Raw genomic sequence first — 8,512 nt, forward strand, 5'->3', positions numbered from 1 at the left:
CCCACCTCCCTCCAGGCCGAGAAGGAACCATCCACCACCACTCTGGGTGCGGTCCCCTAAGCCAGTTGGCCACCCACCTGACCGTGTAGGCATCCACTCCACAGTCTGCTAGCTTCCCAATGAGGATAGGGTGCAAAACTGTGTCAAAGGCCTTCCTAAAGTCCAGGAAGATGACATCAGCCTCGGCTCCCACGTCCAGGCAGTGTATGACCTGGTCATAGAAGGCTACAAGGTTTGTCAGGCAGGATCTACCTGCAACAAACCTGTGCTGGTTTCCCCTCAACATCATTTCTCCTGCTGGGCCTGCACAAATGTGTTCTTTGATTATTTTCTCTAGCATTTTCCCAGGAATAGAGGTAAGACTGACTGGTCTAAAGTTACCCGGCTCATCCCTTCTCCCTTTCTTGAATATGGACACCACATTGGCCCTTCTCTAGTCCTCAGGGACCTGGCCAGAGCACCATGAGTTCTCAAACAGCTGTGCCAGCGCCTCAGCTATGACACTAGCCAATTCTTTCAGCAGCCGTGGATGGAAGTCATCCGGGCCTGCTGACTTGTATAGTAAGGACATATTTATTGGCCTAATGGCAAACGGTTCCCTCCACTGCAGAGTAACTGAATAAAATTCTCTGGTTCACATCCTGCAAGAGTTTAGACTATCTAGATCAGGGGAGTCAAACACCCAGTCCACATAGATGTTGTAGCTAGCCCACAAGTAGTCTGATGGGCTACCAAAAGTGCACTACCGCTAGGTCCCACATGTTCTCAACACTACCAACCAGCCAGAGCTTCACGCCACTAGACAGCAGTATGGAACAGTGGACAAGCAGTTCTGCAAACTTGGCTTCAGGCAGCTGTATGCCCCCAGCTCCATGCTGCTGCCTGAGGGTACTGAAGCTAGAGGCTTGCAGCTGGAAGAAGCCATGTTTGTGCAATTACACACCCAAGGCTCCATGTCACGTCCTGAACACTGGCCAGCTGGTAATGTTGGGGATGTGCAGCAGTGAGGACCCATGTTAATGAAGCACAGAGCTGGAGGCATGCATCTACAAGAGGCATGCAGCGGTGCAGAGTTCTGGCTCAACTGCACTGCTGCTGCACACTTTCAGCTACGTGCTGCTGCCCTGTCAGAGCTCTGTGCTGCTCTGGACCCATTTCCTTGCAGACACAATCCCCCATTTCTGTACAGCCTCCCAAATGCAAGCCTATGCTGTCACCTGAATGTGGACCCATAAATCTGGCCAGGAATGAGCAGCTGCAGTCTAGATCTGGCCAGCCTGGGGCCCAGGGTGAGTTTAACACCCCAAACTAGACAATCACTGTGGTCTCTCCTGAGCTCAAAGTTATGAATCCTTCAGCATTCCACAATAAGCTGCTGCTGTTCTGTTGCTTTTACCCATCATCTCAGCTCTAACACTGACAGTTCTTATGGACTACAGACTGGCATGGAGCTTCTTGTTTGCAGCTGAACCAAATCTGTTTGGCTGGCACCCCCCTGGTTCAGAATGTGGGATAGATGTAATGTTTCCTCCTGCAACAACTTGCTTTTTTGCAGTATTTGATGTGCAGCATCTCCTGCTTGATGATTCACACAGCTATCCTGCTGACAGAAAAGAAGGGAAAGGCTAACCTAGGGATTTACTTCCACATTTTATGGACTGTTTTTTTTCTTCTAACCAATTTACTACTTTTATTTTCCTTATTCTCAATATGAATGCTGTATGAAAAAGTGTTGCTTCCTTTCTCATTTGATTCATCATTTGACAGACAGCCTAGCTCAAACAGCATATTTCCTTCCAAAAAGTCTAAGAAAGAAAAGGTGATAAGCAGGGATCCGGGTTTTCTGTTTTCCACAGGAAAACAAAGGAAAACACAGATTTCCCCCTTTGCTGGAGGAAAATGAAGATTTCTCATTTTACCAGAGAAACGCACAGATTTTGCAATTTTGCAAAGAGCTCTCTGCAGGCTGGCGGAGGAGGGCGGTCAGGCAGAGGGCACCACGTGCGTGCATATGCACGTGGCCACCAGAGCCTGGAGAGTAGCTCCCACAGGTAAGTGGGGGGTACAGAGGATTGAGGCCCCCATAGGAAGGGAAGGAGGGAGTTGGACAGGGCTGGGGCTGCTGCCCAGCCATGCAGTGTGTGGGGCTTGGGGTCCAGAGCCACAATGCGCGGCCACAGAGCCCCAGTGGGGCGTGGGACGAGGCTTGTCTGGGGGGCAGGAGATGGGGCTAGCTCCCTATCACTGCGCAAAGTCCCAGGGGACAAGGGAGACTCGCCCCCCAGATCTGTGTGCAGGGCGGGACAATTGTGGGCTGCCCGCTGCAGGCTTGGGCTCATGCCCTGTTGCCCACCCCAGGGCCTCCTTAGCCCAGCAGGCATGACCTGGCACTGGGGAGTGGGGATCTTCTTGCTGCTGCACTGCCCTGGTGAGGCATCCCCTGCACAGGTGGCAGCACTCAGGGGGAAACCCTGCACTGCTGTCCCTGCTGGTGCCACATGCACAGGGGACAGATCGCTAGGGCAGCGTGAAGCTCGCAGCTGCAAGCACCTTTTCTGCACAGCCTCGTTCTGCCATGCAGACCCACTAGGCTGCAGAGGCCCCGGGGGACGGCAGCAGGGTGGGAGCCCACCCCACCTTGCACACTGATCTGGGGGCACAGGGAACCACCCCCAGGATAGGAGCCCCCTCCTGCCCAAACCCACAGCAGGAGGCAGTGCGGGAGGGGAAGGGGGGAAGCTAGGCTTCACTGTCCAGCAGCTGCCACCTCCTGCTGGGGGCAGGGGGCTGTGGACACGGGTCCCTGGCTTCGTAGTCCTGGCAGCTGGTTGCGGGGGGTTTCATTTTAAATCAGGGATTTTGGAGTTTTTAAACTGGAGAATTTGAAATTTTTAGGAGAGAAAACCAGGATCCCTAGTGATGAGGAACAATGTTTTTAACATTAGAACTAGTGTGTAGTTTTCTGCAGCATCCTCTTCCTGATTAAAAGTGTTCCAAAATTCCAGAGCCTAATTATGTGCTTGACACTTTCTCTCTTTAGGTTCTGTAGCCCTCAGAGATTGAAAACGGTGGACAAATTAGCAGAGAACTGTAAAGACGAAACGTAGACCCGGGGGCAGCTAGAGTACAGTCGTGCTATTCTTTGCACCTTTGGATTCTGCAGGATTTCTTGTAAGAGATCTCCTTCTCTTTCATGACGCCTCAACTTTTTTAAATTTTTTTTGGAGAGCAGACTAATGCTTTACTTAACAAGCTGTTTCATTCAGAGTTTCTTCTGCCAGGATGGAACCATTTGGAGCGTGGACCTATTTTCCTCAACATTGAGAAGCCAAAGTGAAGCTAAACACATTTAACAGAAGTACAGTTGCATTACAATATTCTTTATCTTAGGTTATAGAGATTCTGTGACTTTCATTCAAACACTGTAGAGAAGGAACCACACACCTGCAGATACTGAAAAATTCTTACCTAGAAATGTATTCGTTCCAATTCAGGTTCAACAATCCAAAGTAATGGAACTAGACACTCGAGCCCACTCGTCATACAAAAACACACAGATTTGCATCCGGAATCACTGTGCTTTTCCTTTCAACCTTGCAGATGACACTTCCCTATCTTACAAAGGAAAGAAACTGGATTATGCCAAAGAAAGTCCAAAATTGTTCTTTAAAAAAAAATCTGGAGAATTAAAATAGGCTTACCTTAACAATTTTAAAGTTGGTTCAAGTAGACATACACATAATTTGGGTTTTTATTCAATGCAATTATAGTAGATCAAACTCAACAACTTAATTGGGAACATAAAATGGTGAATGTGTTGCCAAAATTAGCACAGCTGCCTGAAAACAATAGTCACTGGTACCAATAGACATTATATTAAGAATTCAACAAAACAACAGAAATACAACAAGTATGCGGCCTTATCATTTAGTAGTAGTTATACTCATTAAAAATAAATATTTTTACATGCTAGAACCATTTCTACCAGACTGGTTTGCTGTAGTTTGCAAGACCTGAGTTTCCAGAACAGGTTACTAAAACAAAGAGTGGCATGCATTTAATATTATTTAAGTCTGCTTTTCAGTAAGTATTTCCAGAATTCTATTCTAGGTGCAAGGTGCAGCATGTTTTTTTGTTTTGTTTCGCGAGATCTGCCATTCTTCCATAGCCCAGAACTTAAGAATATTAGCATTTATTTTCCAAAGGAGAATCATGTTCCCTAGCTCAAGAGGGGAATCAACTTTAAAAAGCAATTATCATTAAACAAAAAGCCTGGAATTGCAGTCATCATTTACTACAGTATTATCGTATTAATGCAGTGCCAAAAAAAATTCTACTTAATACACAGATCCCTATGTACACAGTAATGAGTGCAGTAATACCTCGGTTAACGAATCATCTGGGAATGAATTTCATAGATTTCATAGACATCAGGGCTGGAAGGGACCTCGGAAGATCATCGAGTCCAGCCCTCCGCCCAAAGGGCAGGAAGTCAGCTGGGGTCATAGGATCCCAGCAAGATAACCATCCAGTTTCATCTTGAAGGTGTTCAATGAAGGCGCTTGAACCACCTCCAGTGGCAGGCTGTTCCAGACCGTGGGGGCTCGGACAGTGAAGAAGTTCTTCCTTATGTCCAGCCTGAAACGATCTTGAAGTAGTTTGTGACCATTCGACCTCGTCATCCCTTGGGGCGCTCTGGTGAACAAACGTTCCCCCAGATGCTGGTGGTCACCCCTGATAAACTTGTAGGTGGCCATCAGATCACCCCTGAGCCTGCGCTTTTTCAGGCTAAAGAGCCCCAGGGCTCTCAGCCTGTCATCGTAGGGTCTGTTTCCCTGACCTCTGATCATGCACGTGGCTCTTCTCTGGACTCTCTCAAGCTTCTCCACATCCTTTTTGAATTGTGGAGCCCAAAACTGGACAGTACTCCAGCTGCGGCCTCACTAAGGCCAAGTACAGGGGGAGAATGATGTCCCGGGATTTGCTTGAGAAGCATCTATGGATGCAAGCCAGCGTTTTGGTCGCTTTACTAGCCGCCGCATCGCATTGCAGGCTCATGTTCATCTTGTGGTCAATGACGACCCCCAAGTCTCTTTCTTCCATAGTGCTAGCCAACATAGCTGGGCTATGATGCTCGCCAGCTCCTTGAGTACCCTGGGGTGAAGATTGTCAGGGCCAGCTGACTTGAAGGTATCCAGCTTCTCAAGTATGGGTCCAAGGACAGAGCCTTGGGGTACCCCACTGGTCACAAGACACCATGATGAGTGACTTCCATCAATTACTACCCTCTGTGTCTGACCCCAGAGCCAATTTTCCAGCCAGTGGATCGTGGAGGACCCAAGGCGACAATTGGCCAGTTTCTCCAAGAGGCGATCATTTATAAAGCGAAGCTCCTTTATAAAGAAGTTGGCCTTTTTTATGAAAAAAAAATTGAAAAATTTTGAGGCAAACATGGATTTCACGTTTTACCAGAGAAACCCGCAAATTCTGCAGTGAGCTCCTTGTAGGTTGGCAGAGTTCCAGCCTGCAGGGAGCTAGGAGGGAGTGGGAGGAAGGTGGTGAGACGGGGGCGCCACGTGCATGAAGATGCACGTGGGCCCAGACAGCCTGCAGAGTAGCTCCAGCAAGTATGTGGGGGACAGAAGGGGATTGAGAGCCCTATAGGGAAGGAGCTGGGCAGGGTTCGGACTGCTGCCTAGCTGGGCAGTGCATAGGGCTTTGGGTCCGGGGCCACAATGTGCAGCAGCAGGGCCCCAGCAGCAAGCAGGATGGGGCCATGGGTGGCTCATCTGGAAGAGGGGGAGGGCCAGCTCCCCACTGCCATGTGCATTTCTGGGGGGTCGGGGAGACCCACATCCCCCAGATCTGTATGCAGGGCAGGCACAGGCTGCAGACTCAGGCTCCCAGCCTGCTTCCTTCCCCCGGGGTCTCTGCAGCCCAGTGGGCATGACCCAGTGCAGCAAGGAGCAGCGGGGCCGTGCAGGTAATCGCACTGCTGCGAGCTCCACACTGCCCTGTGTGTGATGCTTTGAGGGGCACAACCCTGTGCTGCTGCTCTCACTGCAGCCCTGCGCACAGGAGGCACATCACCAAGGCAGTGTGGAGCTTGCAGTGATGAGGAGATCCCCGCGTGGCCCCGCTGTTCCCTGCCATTCCAGGTCATGCCCGCCAGGCTGCAGAGGCCCCAGAGAATGGAAGTAGGGTGGGAGACCAAGGCTGCAGCCTGCCCTGCATATAGTTTTGGGGGGTGCAAATCACCCCTACCGCCCAGGAGTGTGCACAGTGGCAGGGAGCTGCCCCACCCATGCCTGGAGCAGGCAGTAGGGCGGGTTTAGGGGGTTGCACACCTGAGTCCATAGCCCTGGCAGTTGAGTAGCTTTGTGAATATTTATCACTTATTTTTGTGAGTATTTAATGATATTTTCCTACTGTACCCCCCTTCTCTGACATCCTGGAACACATCCCTATGCCTCCTATGTTATTTCTGTTTCTGGTAAAGAAGTAACATCATGGAATATATCTACTTTGTTATCCGACGTATTACTGTACAGTGATCAGTCTATAAGTCGTTGGGACAAGGAATCAGTGTACCAGAGCTGCACAGTATAATTGCAATTGCAAAAGGAGCATCAATAACTTCCTAATCCAACTGTGGGTTTTCAATTACTGATACTATTCTGAAATCTTGCATGCTTAATCAGTTCCCAAAGGTGAATTTAGTTTTTAACACTGAAGATTCCTGTATACGTGGTCGTATTTAAGAATATTTTCTGAATTTGCATATATTTTTATGTTTTATAATTTTAATTAAAATTACATCAGAATAAAAATATCCATAATGAAGTAACCATAAATAGTTCATCAATGTAATCAAACTGTTAATAAACTGAGTCACCACTAGCCAAAGCTGTCCAAATTAGAACGCACTCTTTGGGAAAAGGTTTTTACTGTTGGTATTGCCATACTGTGCTTTCTGGACTGGAGCAGTTAGCTCCATGCAAAGGGAAGAGTACAGAATCTATGCTTGAGACCATGATAAGTCTAAGTCCTTTCCAGAGGGGAAAAAAAGGGGGGAGGGGGCCATTTTAGCTCTTCAGCTGAGGTGTTTGACTAAAGAGAAGCACCATTTCTTAGAGGGACAAGAAACTATATTTTTCTCACTAGAAGGAGAGAGACTTCAGGAAAAAAATAATTATGAGAGCAAGCACTTTTGAGGCATTAAAGAAAGAAATAAAAGTCACCCTACAAAGAAGTAAATGTCTAACTGAGTGACTTTGGGGGAGAAATTCTTGCTGCTAAGCAGTGGGCTAAAAAAGAGAGAAAAGTAAAAACCACCCATCTGCTCTGATTAGGAGGCTCTTGACTTAAGAAGATCAACTCAAAAGACAAAGATTGGGGGAAAAGGGAAGAGAAAATTTCCCCCAAAACACAGAGCCAGGCATCTTTTTGCCCTGGTACTTAGTCTTTACAGACTCTTCTGAGGTCAAGTTGCTAGAAGGCAAGGAAAAAATGTACATATTTTCGCAGCTGGAGGTGGAGGGAGCAAACACGAGTATCGCTTTCTCCTCTAGTATTGCTAGACCAATTTGGTCCCAGCTTTAAAATCTGCCCGCCAGAGCAAAAAAACACCAACCAGAGGAACAGTGAAATGTGTCAGGAGAAGGAAGAGATGAGAGTGTCCAAGAGCTAAATGCAAGGGAAAAATAAAGAACTTTAAAACTGTTATCCCATACCAAGACCTTTTAATGACCTTTGTATAGGTGAAGTACTAGAGTCAATTAGAGGTTTGAAAATTGTGCATCGTGCAACATTAAAACAGCAATCTATTCAGAGAACAAGAAAATATTTTTAAATAATGTTTTCCTACTGTTCACAATAAAAGAAAACACCAGCTCAGTGTAATCTTACCTCCTTCGAGTTTCACCGGTCTTCTAGATTTTCAGGAGAGACGGCAATCTGTCAATATTAAAGTTAAATTAAAACAGTTGCTATTAATAATAGTCTAACAATTCATTTCTTGCTAAAACAGGCACGTGTACAAATTCTAAAAAGATACTATAGGTAATTCTGTATTTACTGAAGATAACATATTTGAGGTGATTTACCTTGCAGCAGCTGCATCCCAAATAAAAGGCTGTTATCTCACACTACAATTCATCATGAAAGCAAGTTACTGTTAATGTTAATAGGATGGATGTTCACACAGAGTTTTCATGACCAAGTTACAACAGAACTAAAACCAATAAGGGTCTTATTAACTGAAACAGAAACTATTAGGAAGCCCAAGAGAAAAGTGAACCTCACTAGATGTTGATCAGCTGTAACACTAAGTAGCTAAATAGCTGTTCACTGGTTATGGGGCTGGGCAAAATGGCAGATCCGGCCAGCAGCCAGACTCCATTTCCCAGGAGCCCCTGCCGACACGCGGGCAATGGACTGCAGTTCTGCCCTGGCTCTGCACCATGCTGTCACTGCGACAAGATCCCAGCCCCGGAGCAGGTCCCCGACTAGC

General features: G+C 47.3%; 1 protein-coding gene across 2 annotated transcripts in view; it reads right to left on the reverse strand.

Moving 5' to 3' along the window:
* The window catches only part of FAM49A (family with sequence similarity 49 member A), a 50,495-nt gene extending 42,330 nt beyond the window's left edge, over positions 1-8,165 (reverse strand). For both annotated transcript variants that reach the window (XM_006018791.3, XM_006018790.3), the window contains exons 1-3: positions 8,106-8,165; positions 7,909-7,956; positions 3,469-3,615 (exon numbers count right to left, since the gene is read on the reverse strand). The gene's annotated coding sequence lies outside the window, so the exon portion shown is untranslated. The remainder of the gene's footprint in view (positions 1-3,468; positions 3,616-7,908; positions 7,957-8,105) is intronic.
* Positions 8,166-8,512: the final 347 nt, after the last annotated feature.

The sequence above is a fragment of the Alligator sinensis genome, unplaced genomic scaffold, assembly GCF_000455745.1.
Source record: "Alligator sinensis unplaced genomic scaffold, ASM45574v1 scaffold130_2, whole genome shotgun sequence".
Taxonomy (NCBI): domain Eukaryota; kingdom Metazoa; phylum Chordata; order Crocodylia; family Alligatoridae; genus Alligator; species Alligator sinensis.